Raw genomic sequence first — 16249 nt, forward strand, 5'->3', positions numbered from 1 at the left:
TTCCAGTACTGCATGGCGAGGCACTTGGCCTTCTTGGATATGGGAGCAACCACCACCGACTAGACAAAGCCTTTTAAGGAAAGTTAATATTTAATTTCCTTATATAACTCTAGGTTAACCAAAAGTAACAATCAAATCACAAGGAAAAAAAAAAGAACACAAGATCGAAATTAAATTCGAAAAACAAGAATCGAATGTCTCTTGTATTTGGTATTTATACAAAGAAAAATTAACTAGTATGATGCGGAAATTAAATACTAGTTATACCTCTTCCTTGTATGTTAAAAAACCTCGAGATCTTCTGCCGTTTCCCTCACCTCCTCTTGGACGTCATGTGGGCGACGATCCTCCAAGACGAACACCACCCGGAGAGCTTCTCCTCCTTCTCTAGAATTCGACCACCACCACCATAAAGGAGCAAAAGAGAGCAAAGGGAAGAGAGGGAGAGGGGCCGGCCACTTGATGATCTCCAACAACACAATATCAATTGTTATGTTTTTCAAGGCCTCCCCTTCCCCCTTTTTTATATTAGTTTCCCAACGAAAAATTATGGAAAGAGTTTTATAAAAAATTAGACTCATTCCTATTTCCTTTTAATTTTTTTCTTTTTCTTTCCTTTTAATTAATCAATCCTAGATTGATTTATTAATTAAACAACTATTTGTTGATGTTTAATTATTTGACCGACCCCTTGCTTGGGCACCAAGCAAGGTGGCCGGCCACTTATTAAAAGGGAAAGAAAGAAAAAAAAAATTATAAAATTTTAAAAGAAGAAAACTTCTAATAAAATTTTACAAACTCTCATTTTTTTCTAATGTGGATATTAAAAGGAAAGTTTTAAAATTTAAAAACAAGTTTTAAAATTTAAAACATCTCTAATAATATTTTTTTTTAAAAGAAAATTTTATAAATTTTACAACTCTCTTTTAAAACCTTGTGGCCTAATTTAAATTAGGAAAATTTTATAAATTTTTAAAATCTCTCTTTTTACAAATTATAAATATCTGAGGAAATTTAAAAATTCAAAAACAACCTTCCTAATTTAAATATTACGGCCGGCCCCTTTGCCCAAGGCAAGGGCCAGCCACTTCTAGAGAATATGTGGCCGGCCATTGCTTAGTCACCAAGCAATGAACCGGCCCCTTCTTGGACACCAAGATAGGCTTTTCTTTGGATGGACTTGAGGCTTTATTGAGGCTACAACAGGGACCTAGAGGAGAAATTGGTTTTGGCCTTCCGATGAGCTTGAGTATCCCATGCTCGCCCCGAACACACAACTCAAGTTCATCGATAATAACTCATTCCACTAGAGAGTTATTACCGCACTACCGCACCAATGCCAAATTACATTATGGGCTCCTTCTTATCATGAGTGTGTTAGTCTCCCTGTGTTTAAGATTACGAATGTCCACTAATTAAGTGAGTTACTAACAACTCATTTAATTAATATCTAGCTCCAAGAGTAGTACCACTCAACTTTATTGTCATGTTGGACTAGGTCCACCTGCAGGGTTTAACATGGCAATCCTTATGAGCTCCTCTTGGGGGCATTCTCAACCTAGATAACTAGGACACAGATTCCTTCTATAATCAACAACACATACTATAAGTAATATCATTTCCCAACTTATCGGGCATATTGATTTATCGAGCTAAACCTCACCCTTTGATAAGTCAAAGAAATAAGTATTAAATATACATGCTTGTTATTATATTAGGATTAAGAGCACACACTTCCATAATAACTAAGGTCTAGTTCTTTTACTAAGTCAGTATAAAAAGAACTTACCTAAATGATCCTACTCAATACACTTAAAGTGTATCAGTGTAATTTATTAGTCAAGATAAACTAATACTTAATTACACTACGTCTATTCTGATTGTTTGTTCCTTTCCATCTTAGTCGTGAGTAACTGTTTATAATTTATAGAGAACCGACAATATGATCTTCTAAGTGTGACTCCACACTCCATGTTATCTACTATATAAATTAATTGAACAATTACATTTAACAAATAAATGTAAACATTTGACCAATATGATTCTTTATTTCAAAATAAATGTGTACAAAAGCTAAACTTTTAAGTATACACTCCAACACGTGCCAGCTATCAGGTTTGCCCATCGACCTAGCTGGACTTCGTGCCAGACATCAAGTCAGCCTGTCGACCAGTCTGGACTTCGTGCCAGACATCAGGTCAGGCCGTCGACTAGTCTGGACTTCGTGCCAGACATCAGGTCAGCCCGTCGACTAGTCTGGACTTCGTGCTAGCTATCTGGTTAGCCCGTCGACCTAGCTAGGCTTCATGCTTGCTATCAGGTCAGCTCGTCGACCTAGTTAGGCTTCGTGCCAACTATCCGATTAGCCCATAAACCTACCTGGGCTTCTTCTGCACACTTCGTCAAAGTGTTAAATTACAATGAAACTAACTTAACCTACTTTATCATTCATCAAAACTTGAGTTAGACTGTTAGTGCTAACTGCACCAACAATCTCCCCCTTTTGATGCAATGACAACCAGGGTTCAGTTAGTGAAAAATATGCAAAAAGTAAGTGGCAATCAACGACTTGGTTTTAAGTTAGACTTGGTTTTATATAATTTTTTTGTTAACACTCTGTAGCGCCCAAAAATTCTCAAATGAATTTTAGAAATATTCTATTATTTTTCTGAAAATTTAGAATATTTTTATGGAATTTTTGGAGTAGCGAAAGTAGCAAAATTAGATAAAAATATAAAATAGCCTAAGCGGGAATTGAACCCGCGACCTACTAGACTCTACAACTTATACATGACCTTAGTAACCAAGAGGCCCCAACAGGGGTGTGCTGAAATAAGAGAGAAATTATATTTATGATCTAGTTTGGTCGTATTAATCACTTAATATAAATAGAGAATTTAAGTGGGGATTTATTATTTTGATCGACAACTTCCCTTCTCCCTCACCCTCACCCGCCGCCCATCCTCTCGGCACACCAAGCCCCCCCCAAGAGAACTAGGGTTCCACTCCTAGGGTCGTAGGAACACCTTCCGACGATGTCTCTGATACGAGGGCACTCATCTCCCCGAGAAGAACGCGTAGACGCAAGAAGACTGCCGAAGAGATCTTCTTCTCCGGAAATCTAGCGATCAGAATTGTAAGAAACCTAGCGCAGGAAGTAAGTAACCCCTCACCTGCAGTATAAGTAGCTAATCGTATGTTTCTATATTCTTAGTTCAGCCATATGCAGAGTTAGAGCACACCAAGTGCTCGATAAAATTACTAGTACAGTTATATGCTATAGTGGGCATTTTAATAGCTCAGTTAAATGCCATAGAAGCATTTTAAATAGCATACTTAGTCTTGCTTCAGTTTATATGGGACTACGGTCTAATGGGTGGGCTCCTATAGTCGCCTCTAGGTTCAGATAACCTAGCTCTAGGTTCAGATAACCTAGTTCTAGGTTTAGATAACCTAGTAAGAGCAAGATAAGATAAATTAGCTTATGAATCAGTATTTTACTTTATCAGTGGCACTGTACTGGACTCTTAGTTGTCCTTGGGTTGGGCTCCCATAGCCGTCCCTAGGTTTATATAACCTAGTAAACCCTACTAGATTCGGGGCTAGTTACCTCGGGTTAAGTTAGGGATGCACACATAACAAGTACAGTTGTCGGGCCCATCAGCAGCATAATTAGTATTTTTATCTATTATGAAAATAGTTTTCAAAACTTCACAAATCAGTTATGTGAATACAGTACAGTTTCAGCATTAACCTAACATTAATTTTAGCTTAGCTTAAGTATCAATTTAGTTTTCTTGTTGATACAGCAAATAGTTTATGTTTAGTAGTTGATTGTCATAACTTATATGTCAATATGCCATGTTTTAGTATTTTAGTATGATTCTTATCATGTATATCAGCATGGCATCTTTTAAAAGTATGATTTCATCGAATGCATGTTTTGTGAGGTAGATGGTTCTTACTAAGCTCCCAAGCTTATAGTTTCCTTTTCCTTATACTACAGATAAAGGTAAAGGGAAGATGGATTAGCGGAGGCTGGAGGGCAATGTGTCAAGATGTGTGTGAGAAGGAACTTGGAATAAAGACCCTTGGAGACTAGCAAGTTTAAAGGATTAGAACTCCTTATATTTTATTTTTCCGCACCTTTTAAATGTCTAAAGGTTATGAATCGCGAAAGTATGCACTATGTTATGCCTAGACTTTCAGTTACCTTGATGTTAGTTGGTAAATTATGAATCATGACATGCTTAGTAATATTCCAATGTTTATTGGTTGATACATTCGTATTGTACACGAAATTACTGAAATGAAGCATAAATCATAGCTCCAATTGATCGGCCGATCGATTGGAGGGTCCCCAATCGATCAGCCGATCGATTGGGGAGTGATTTCTCGCGTACAGAAAGCTGATGAATCGATCAACTGATCGATTGGCCATGGATCGATCAGCGGATCGATCGGAAAGTAATTTCCGCGAACAGAAGGTTGCTGAATCGACCATCGGATCGATTGGCCAGGCTGGATCGATCAGTCGATCGATTCAGAATTGACTTCCGTGCACAGTAGCACGTTGAATCGATCAGTGGATCGATCAAAATAACTTCAATCGATCAGCCGATCGATTGGAAAGTCTGATTTCAGCTAGAGGTGTCTGATTTCAATTCTTTGATCAAATGGAAAGTTTAGGTCCCCTTCTTTAGCATATATACAACAATGAAAGTGTATTTTGAATATAAATTCCAGATTTTATAGCAATTAGCAGAGGATTTAAATTAGTTCAGCTTTCCGCACATTATACTTCATTGAAAGCATAGAAAAGTTTAGCAACCGTAACTCCCGACCTTACAGTTTAGTCAGTAGAAGGTGGGGCGTTACAGAGTGGTATCAGAGCCAAGTTCCATACTTCATCCACACACACATCAGCATTGAACCTGCAGCTTCCAAGTAAGAATACCTCAACTTATTTATGTTTCTTGCTTTCATGTTTATAGATGACTAAAGCATATTTATATATGATAACATCCAACATGATAGTAGTAGTTATGTGAACATGATTATAGTAATTATGTATGTCCTCTATTTCTCTAGGAAATGGCACGAGGACGCCCAGCTAGAAGGGCACCAGCTACTGAGCCTCAGCATTAGGCAACCAGCTCAGTGCCTCCCCCAGACCTTACAGCGGTAGTGGCTCAGTTACAGAAGCAACTAGCTGAACAACAACAAGAGATAGCCACCCTAAGGGCTAATCAGCAGAACACTCCCACTGCCACCCCGGAACCTAACATGGCAACCCCAGTAGTTATAGAGGTTCCACCAATCCAACCAACAACACCGGTAGCCCCAGCAGCAGGGGCAAGGAGAGAAGCTTATCTGATCCAATGGCAGAAAATCAAGCCAGAGAACTTCTCAGGCACCAATGAACCATGGGATGCCCAAGCCTGGTTCAAAACACTGGAGAGTACGATGGAGCTTCTGGAATGGCCAGAACATGAGAAGGTGAAATGCGCCTCTTTCTGCCTAGCAGGAGACGCACGTATGTGGTGGGAGGGAATTAAAGCGAAGCGCCCAGTGAACCAGATGACATGGGCCGACTTCGAAAGAGAATTCTATAAGGAGTTCTTTCACATGCGGGTCACAAACCGCCACTACGACGAGTTCACTGAATTTCGTCAAGGCAACCTATCAGTTGAGGAGGTGTTACGCTCCGCAAGTGTACGGAAATGTCGCAAATAATATAAAAGATTATCGTATCCACAGGGACTGGAATAAGCACTAGAAATGTCTCAATGCGAATTAGCTAAACAACTATCCAATTGTTTCAAATGCAAAGTGAAGGTAAACAAATCTATTATTAAAGATCAACAAATAAGAGTTTAGTGTTTTGGGTTATGATAAAGGGAGATTCTAGGAGTTTCGGTTTCTTTGTAAGATTTCTTGAATGTAAATGGTTCACCAATTCTTATCCCTCAATTACCAAACACTTGTAGAAAGTTGCCGGTTCTCTCTTGCAATAGATAACCGGCTAAGGACTGAGAAATGTATCTAAATATGATCAATTAGACGTGAACCTACGTTGTCCTTACACATAAGAGCACCTATTACTATGCCTTCCTCGGATATCAACATAGAAGCCCACAACTTATTAATCTATCAAGATACAAGAAACTAATCATAAGATCCATCCTACTCTCTTGAATATTCCTATTTCCTCTTCAAGATTATCTCTCAAACGTCCTTACACGGGCTGCCACGTGGATCCCTCGGATGATCGAGTGAGAGTTTATCTTTACAAAGTCCACAAGAAATCCAAACAATCAATCAAGAATGAGAATTAAGCACAAATCACCATTAATCATTCAAGATCTAATTGATACAAGCAAGACAATGTCATTGAAACAAGAAAATGGCAAATCCATAAGAGATTACATCAATCCATCATACAGATACTCCCTTAATCCTAGAATACAAGATCTACTCCATGAAGTGAGGAAGAATACCCGAAGAAATAAAGATTACAAGCATTTCTTAAATCCCCAATCCAAGAAACCAAGAAAAGGGGGAAAGAGAAAACTTATCTACGAAGAAGCCTCGTCTTCGGATCCAATCCTCGCTCCGGAGTCGAAATCGTCAAGAACTCCCCTCGAATCGCCCAGAAATCCTCCCAAGAATGGGAGGAAACCACCAAATCTTGCCTTCTCCCAAAGGGGAAGAGATCCCCTTTCAATTCATGAAGGAGGGTTTAAATAGAGGAGGAAATCGGGCGCCACACGGCCCCATGACACGGCCGTGTGAGATTCACACGGCCATGTCCTCTTCCTTCTCTGCCAAAGCTGCACGGCCGTGTGACTCACACGGCCTAGCTCTCTTCTCTTTAAAGCAACCAAGCACGGCCGTGTAGATCCACACGGCCAGGACCCTTCTGCACACGGCCACCACCTGCTTGGCCTCGGGAAACCTCACACGACCGTGTAGATCTACACGGCCATGTAAGGCATCTGCTCTAATTTTTTCAAATCAAGACACGGCCGTGTGAGATTCACACGGCCATGTCCTCTTCCCTTCCTATTAAAACTACATGGCCGTGTGTGGTACACGGCCTGATGCTCTCTCCCTTCAATTTCTTCCAAGCTTGCCCGAGGATGCATAATTTTCACCAATTTCGACTCCTGTGTACAGAAAATGCACAAAAAGTAAATATCCGAACCAAAAGAGTAAATACGCTAAAAGGAAAGCTGGAAGTATAAAAATACATAGATCAAGCATGCTCAAAGTATGTAAATGTGCGTAAAAACATGCATAAAAGAGTATATAATCTACGCACATCACACCCCCAGACTTAAACCTTTGCTTGTCCTCAAGCAAAATGCTGCAGTCTAAATTCATATGTTCTACAACACATTCATAAAACCTAGTGCACTTTCCTAACTCTATCAAAAAGTTTCATTAACAAGCGTGATCATGGAAACAAGTAAAGTATGGTTCAAGCATAAGAATCTTGTGCACAGTCTAAAAGTAACTCAACACCCTTCAAGTTTCAATCCATGTCCTAGTCAAGTCGTCATCAAATTTGAATTCCTAGTGTTTCCAGTGAAAGACAAGTAACCAGTGATAGGCACTTACTCACCATTCACTTGGTTCATATTTCTCAACTAACCCAAAGTCTCAAAGGTGTGCTCAATCTCAAGGGAAGCTAAGCAGTCATTTCCCCAGTAACCTAACTCGGTCTCAAAGGGGTGACTTGCTAGATTCCACTCATGACAACTGTTTTTAATATCCCTTATTTTTATTTTTTTTTATAAGTGTTTGCATTGTGCAAAGCTTATTCACAAATGTACTTTTAGCACACATGTTGGGATATTTTGATTTTTCCAAATGAGCTTTAATGATTTGAGCCTCATCCAGTAACCAAAATGAAAGTTGAGAAATCACCATGGAAACCAAGTACTAAGCAAACAAGATGAATCATGACTATTTCAATGACATCAACTATTCAAGCATCAAGCACAAGTGTAGTGAAGATAAAATCCTTAAGGTTGAACCAAAGCTAAAACTCATCACCATAAGATTCTTAGCTTATTAATGCTTCCCAAGATAGAAAAAAGAACTACACAAAGTTTACTACTAGCATCATTCAAACATCATGAATCAAGACAATAATCGTGCTAACATTTCACTTGAATCCAAGAAAGCATATAAGTGAAGATTTGATGTTCTCAAAATTTCCATGATTATTTCAAAAACAAGCAAAATAAAGCAACAAGCAATGAAAATAAGAACCAACATGAAAAACTAACAAAAACTAAAAACTGAAAACCAAACTAAACAGTACATGACACCCCCCCAGACTTAAACTTTTCATCGTCCCGATGAAATCAATATGGTGGAGGAGGTGGAGGTGGACGAGGGAAAGGAGGTCTACGACGTGGTTGGCCAATAGGAAAACTAGGAAAACCTGGAATCTCACCCAAGGATCTATGATACTCATATAAAGCATCTACTTGTTGGCTAGTAAGCATCATGCTCTGCATAAAATCTCTCATCCTAGCCTGATCAGTATCATAATCCTGCACAAACTCAGCCACTTGACCTTGAAAATTCCTCGTAAACTGAAAATGATTTTGTACCTCCCTAAACTGATCATCAGATAAAGAGAAGCGCCCCTCCAACATTTTTCGTTGGGCATCTTGCTTCTCATGAAGTGATTCTAGAGACGCATGAAAATCTGAAAAATCAAACCTAGAAGATCCCGTGCCATATGCAAAAGAATGCCTAGCAGGCTCCATAAAACTAGAAGGCTGCGGGTGTCCAGATGACGAGGGCTCATGATGTGGCTCAGTGTCTCCAGGTATAGAAGGGTTATCCTCAAAATCTAACTCAGAAATTACCCAATTAGTCGGGTTACGAATAGTAGTTCGTTCAGGAAAAGGAAGGGGTAAAGGAGAACCACTCCTCCTAGGAAACGCGAAACCATTCTCATCCCGAACGATCATTTTCATAGCAAGACATGCATCAATGTCAATCATGTCATTACCATGAATTATTTCCAACCCATCAACATCAAGATTTAAATTATAAGCTATTCGGGTAATCAAACCACCAAAAACAATTGATCCCGATGATGCCCTAGCAGATCTTAATAAGGTTTGAACAAAATGAAAACCAGAATCAAATTCAACCTTATAAAGCATAGCCCATAAAGCATAAAGCTCTATCTTTTTAACCACCCCATCACTCTCTCCCCTACCAAAAATAGTTTTACTCATGACTCTATGTAGATACTTAAAGATGGGGTTTTGCATATGGGAGGCCTTAGCTCTTGAAGGCTCATAAGGTTGATCTAACCCAGTTATTGCATTCCAAAAATGATTCCAATTAAACCTTGGATCAAACCTACGAGGGCTACTGGTGGTTAATCCAAAACAAGAATTAAAGTCACTAAATGCCCATAGAAATTCTTGATTCATTAGTCTAAATGAGATTTTTCCAAAATAATCATCTTCATTAGTAAAATGGACATCCAATGAACTTAAAAATTCCAAAACAAGACGAGGATATGTAGGCAAATGTGTGTACATAATATCACTCCAATCCAAAAACCCAATCATCAAATCTACATCTTCCCTAATTCCAAGCATATCAAGAACAGTTGGGTCCATATATCTAGTACACACTATCTTTCTATTGACAAGAATTGCAAATCTAGTTACTTGATCATCATTTCTAAACACAATATTGAATTCATTGTCATTACCTTCGTTGCGTGAAGTCCTTTTGCCTTTGCCCTTCACTGGTTGTTTTCCTTTGTCCCTTGATGGCTCCTTCTCTTTGTCTCCACTGGATCCACCACCTCCTTTGCGAAGTTTCTTCAAAATGTTGGACATCTTGATGAGTTTAGATAGGGGAAGAATTATCTAGGGTTGGAAAAATGGAACTCAAAGAACAAAACTTCAAAGAGCAAAGATCTTAGGTTAGGAGAACAAAAAGTCCAAGTCTTAGAGAGGAGGAGAATCCGGATCTAAGAGATCTTGAGAGATTAGGGAGGAGTTTTTAAGAGATTGGGAGAGAAAGAGATGTTTTGGAGAGTTGGGGGTGTGCGGAACACGGCCAAGATCTGGCCGTGTAAGGTAGAAAGAAGACTTTAATAACTCTCCTACACGGGCCGTGCAGATCCACACGGCCTCCCCCTCTTTCTTCTCTGGATTCTTCGCACGGCCGTGTCTAGGACACGGCCTCTCCATCTTTCTTCTCAGGATTCCAGACACGGGCCGTGTCTGGGACACGGCCTAAACCTCTTCTTTCACGGGTTTCTTCGCACGGCCGTGTCTGGGACACGGCCTAGACCTTTTTCTCCTCGGGATATCTTACACGGCCGTGTCTAGATGACACGGCCCAAACACCTCCCTTGAATGTCATGGCTTAACCTGAAAACAAAATTAAAAACAAGTAAAAAACCAACAAAATGAATTTATACTAGCTAAAAGAATTCAATCTGGAGGGCGAGGTTCAGAAAAATACAACCTTTGTACCTCTTCTATTTTCGTACAATGAATATATTTTTTCAAACGTTGACCATTTATCTTAATTATCCCAAAATCTTTGTTCCAAATATCTACAGCTCCAAAAGGATAAACCTTCTTTACCTCATATGGACCCGTCCACCTTGACTTAAGCTTCCCAGGAAAAAGTTTTAATTTTGAATTGAACAACAAAACCAAATCTCCTACATTAAAGTCTTTACGAAGAATGTGCTGATCGTGCCATTTCTTCGTCCTTTCTTTGTAAGATTTAGCATGCTCATATGCATCCATCCTTAATTCATCAAGTTCGTTCAACTGAAGCTTCCTTTTCTCCCCTGCTTCCTTTAAATCCATATTCAAATTTGCAATTGCCCAATAAGCCTTATGTTCTAGTTCAACTGGAAGATGGAAAGGCTTACCATAAACTAATCGAAATGGGGTCATCCCAATAGGAGTTTTATAAGCAGTTTGATATGCCCATAAAGCATCATCTAATTTCAATGCCCAATCCTTTCTTGAAGTGGATACAGTCTTTTCCAATATGGACTTAATTTCCCGGTTAGATATCTCAGCTTGCCCATTAGTTTGAGGATGATAAGGTGTTGCTACTTTATGCTTCACTCCATATCTTCTAAGTAAGTTTTCAAACTGTTTCTCTATAAAATGTGATCCTCCATCACTAATGACTGCCTTTGGCACCCCAAATCTTGGAAAGATAATACTCCTAAATAATTTGATAACTGTTTTCGCATCGCACGTAGGAGATGCCACAGCTTCTACCCATTTGGACACATAATCTACCGCCACAAGAATATACCTATTCCCATATGAAAGAGGGAAAGGTCCCATGAAATCAATTCCCCAAACATCAAATAACTCAACCTCAAGAATGTAATTTAACATCGTTTCATTTCTTTTAGTTATATTCCCAGTTCTCTGACATTGATCACAAGACTGAACAAACAACTTAGCATCCCTGAATAAGGTTGGTCAATAAAATCCTGCTTGAAGAATTTTCGTAATCGTTTTTGAACTACCCAAATGTCCTCCATAGGACAAAGAATGGCAATGAAACAAGATATCTCTAACTTCTTCTTCAGGTATACATCTTCGATAAATCACATCATTGCACTTCTTATACAGGAGAGGTTCATCCCAAACATAATTCTTAACTTCTGAAAAAAACTTTTTCCTTTGTTGATGAGAAAAATCCGGAGGTAACACTCCACTAGCAAGGAAATTCACAAAATCTGTGTACCAAGGAGTTTTCACACTTGATAAAGCTAATAAGTGTTCATCCGGGAATATGTCATCAATAGGTAAATCAAAATCCACCTCATTTTCTGACTTTTGAGATATTCTAGACAAATGATCCGCTACTACATTTTCAGCTCCTTTCTTATCCCTAATCTCAAGGTTGAACTCTTGCAAAAGTAAAATCCACCTGATTAACCTAGGTTTAGCGTCTTTCTTTCCAAGTAGATACCGAATAGCTGCATGATCAGTATATACTATTACTCTTGATCCTACTAGATAGGATCTAAATTTATCAATAGCAAATACCACTGCCAATAATTCTTTTTCTGTAGTAGAATAGTTTACTTGGGCTGCATCAAGTGTTTTACTTGCATAATTGATCGCATGTAGAATCTTATTTCTTCGTTGTCCCAACACTGCTCCTACAGCAAAATCACTAGCATCACACATTATTTCAAAAGGAAGATCTCAATCAGGTGCTTGAATGACTGGAGTTGTTGTAAGAGCACTCTTGATTTTATTGAAGGCTTCAATACATTCGCTATCAAAACAAAACTCAACATCTTTAACCAACAGATTAGTTAATGGCTTGGAAATCTTTGAAAAGTCCTTAATAAAACGTCTATAGAAACCAACATGTCCTAAAAATCTCCTAACTCCTTTTACATTGATGGGTGGGGGTAATTTGTCTATTACTTCCACTTTTGCTTGATCTACCTCAATACCACGCTCTGAAATTTTATGCCCCAAAACTATTCCTTCCTTAACCATAAAATGACATTTTTCCCAGTGCAACACTAGGTTTGTATCTTCACACCTTTTTAGAACAGTAGAAAGATTTGACAAACAAGAATCAAAGTCATTTCCATAAACTGAGAAGTCATCCATGAAAACCTCCATAATTTTTTCTATTAAATCTGAAAAAATTGCCATCATGCATCTCTGAAAAGTGGCTGGAGCATTACAAAGCCCAAATGGCATCCGACGATAAGCAAAGGTACCATAAGGACAAGTAAAAGTAGTCTTCTCCTGGTCTTGAGGATGAATTGGAATTTGAAAAAATCCAGAATATCCGTCCAAGTAACAAAAGTAGGAATGTTTAGCTAATCTTTCAAGCATTTCATCAATAAATGGTAAAGGGAAATGATCCTTCCTTGTTTCTTTATTCAACTTCCGATAATCAATGCACATTCGCCACCCCGTCACTATTCGTGTTGAAATTAGCTTATCTTCTTCATTCTTGATAACAGTCATTCCTCCTTTCTTTGGAACCACGTGGACTGGACTCACCCATTCACTATCCGAAATTGGGTAAATAATCCCTGCATCAAGAAGTTTAATCACTTCCTTCTTTACTACCTCTTTTAAATTTGGATTTAGTCTCCTTTGATGCTCAATTGAGTTCTTGTACCCCTCTTCAAGTAAAATTCTATGCATACAGAGAGATGGACTAATCCCTTTTATATCATCAATTGTATATCCAATGACCCTTCTATGCAACCTTAACTCATCCAACAGTCTCTTTGTTTCAAACTCATTTAACTGAGCATTAATTATAACTGGATAAGTAGAATTCGGCCCAAGAAATTTATACTTAAGATTTGGTGGTAATGGTTTAAGTTCAAGTTGAGGTGGTACTATTTCTGGTAAAATTGGCTCTTGTTCTATCAACATAGTCTCCTCCTTAGCCAAGCTTTCTTCTAAAAACTCTTCATTATCTAAATACAGATCATCCTCCTTATGATCACCAAGACATACCCCCTTTTCTGTTGAAAATGCTTTTTCACCAAATATTTTTTATAATGATTCACAGCACCAAGGAAATAATGTTTGGAAATCGTTTTGATTCAAGATAAGCCCTTTTTCAACATCATCCTTTTCTCTAATGATATCCATTGTTAAGAATGAGCTATCTTGCTCTGCCCAATCATTGGAATTTTGCGTAATTCTGCCAACTATCTCAAAAGTTTCTTCTAGACTTTTTTTCAAAAATGATCCTCCAGATGCTAAATCCAGTTGATTCTTATTTGAGAAAGAAAGCCCAACATAGAACAAATGCATAATTAACCATTTCTCAATTCCATGATGTGGACATAACTGCAGAAGAGAAGAATATCTTTCCCAGGCTTGGTATAATTTTTCTCCATCCAATTTCTTAAAATTTAAAATTTGACTTCTCAAATAAGTAGTTTTCCTTGGAGGGAAATATTGGTCAAGGAATTTTTGCTCTAACTCATCCCATGTTTTGATACTTTGAGACTTTAGAGAATTATACCATCTTTTTGCAGCATCCTTCAGGCTAAAAGGAAAAGTAAGCAGCTGAACAATATCAGATGAAACTTCTTCATATTTCAAAGTATAATAATATCTATAAAACTCCATCAAATGGGAATAAGGGTTCTCAATCTCCAATCCTCCAAACTGAGTTTTCTGAACCATGGAAACAAAAGATGGTTTGAGTATAAAATTTCTTGCTTGTATGTTAGGGTAAACAATTGCTCCCATTTGTTTTGCAGACTTCGGAGCTCCATAATCTCCTAGTGACTTGCACACCATGTTTAGATATTCTTGTTCTTCTATTTTCCTTTGCAGAATTCTTCTTTTATGGAAAGTTCTGTCAATCTCAGGGTCAAAAGGAAAGAATTCCCCTGTAAAGTTAGATCTTCGCATACACAAGAACAAGATAGCAAATGACAATTCAACAGAAAAAAAAAGAATAAAAAATACAGAATTGAATTTGTACAAAAAGAATTAACAAGAAGTAAAAGTTATACAAGAAAGTAAAAATAGAAATCTAATGATTAGTTACAACTATGCAATATGAAAGGAAAACAAATGTTATGTTTAGTCTAACTCAATTGATAATTCCTAATGTTATAGCGCAGTCCCCGGCAACGGCGCCAAAAACTTGTTACGCTCCGCAAGTGTACGGAAATGTCGCAAGTAATATAAAAGATTATCGTATCCACAGGGACTGGAATAAGCACTAGAAATATCTCAATGCGAATTAGCTAAACAACTATCCAATTATTTCAAATGCAAAGTGAAGGTAAACAAATCTAATATTAAAGATCAACAAACAAGAGTTTAGTGTTTTGGGTTATGATAAAGGGAGATTCTAGGAGTTTCGGTTTCTTTGTAAGATTTCTTGAATGTAAATGGTTCACCAATTCTTATCCCTCAATTGCCAAACACTTGTAGAAAGTTGCCGGTTCTCTCTTGCAATAGATAACCGGCTAAGGACTGAGAAATGTATCTAAATATGATCAATTAGACGTGAACCTACGTTGTCCTTACACAGAAGCGTACCTATTACTATGCCTTCCTCGGATATCAACATAGAAGCCCACAACTTATTAATCTATCAAGATACAAGAAACTAATCATAAGATCCATCCTACTCTCTTGAATATTCCTATTTCCTCTTCGAGATTATCTCTCAAACGTACTTACACGGGCTTGCACCTGTCACGTGGATCTCTCGGATGATCGAGTGAGAGTTTATCTTTACAAAGTCCACAAGAAATCCAAACAATCAATCAAGAATGAGAATTAAGCACAAATCACCATTAATCATTCAAGATCTAATTGATACAAGCAAGACAATGTCATTGAAACAAGAAAATGGCAAATCCATAAGAGATTAAATCAATCCATCATACAAATACTCCCTTAATCCTAGAATACAAGATCTACTCCATGAATCGAGGAAGAATACCCGAAGAAATAAATATTACAAGCATTTCTTAAATCTCCAATCCAAGAAATCAAGAAAAAGGGGAAAGAGAAAACTTATCTACGAAGAAGCCTCGTCTTCGGATCCAATCCTCGCTCCGGAGTCGAAATCGTCAAGAACTCCCCTCGAATCACCCAGAAATCCTCCCAAGAATGGGAGGAAACCACCAAATCTTGCCTTCTCCAAAAGGAGAAGAGATCCCCTTTCAATTCATGAAGGAGGGTTTAAATAGAGGAGGAAATCGGGCGCCACACGGCCATGTGAGATTCACATGGCCATGTCCTCTTCCTTCTCTGCCAAAGCTGCACGGCCGTGTGACTCACACGGCCTAGCTCTCTTCTCTTTAAATCAACCAAGCACGGCCGTGTAGATCCACACGGCCAGGACCCTTCTGTTCTCTGGAAATGCTACACGGTCGTGTGGTGCACACGGCCACCACCTGCTTGGCCTCGGGAAACCTCACACGGCCGTGTAGATCTACACGGCCATGTAAGGCATCTGCTCTAATTTCTTCAAATCAAGACACGGCCGTGTGAGATTCACACGGCCATGTCCTCTTCCCTTCCTATTAAAACTACACGGCCGTGTGTGGTACACGGCCTGATGCTCTCTCCCTTCAATTCCTCCCAAGCTTGCCCGAGGACGCATAATCTTCACCAATTTCGACTCCTGTGTACAGAAAATGCACAAAAAGCAGATCTCCGAACCAAAAGAGTAAATACGCTGAAAGGAAAGT

This window comes from Zingiber officinale, chromosome 3A (genome assembly GCF_018446385.1).
Source record: "Zingiber officinale cultivar Zhangliang chromosome 3A, Zo_v1.1, whole genome shotgun sequence".
NCBI classification, from domain to species: domain Eukaryota; kingdom Viridiplantae; phylum Streptophyta; class Magnoliopsida; order Zingiberales; family Zingiberaceae; genus Zingiber; species Zingiber officinale.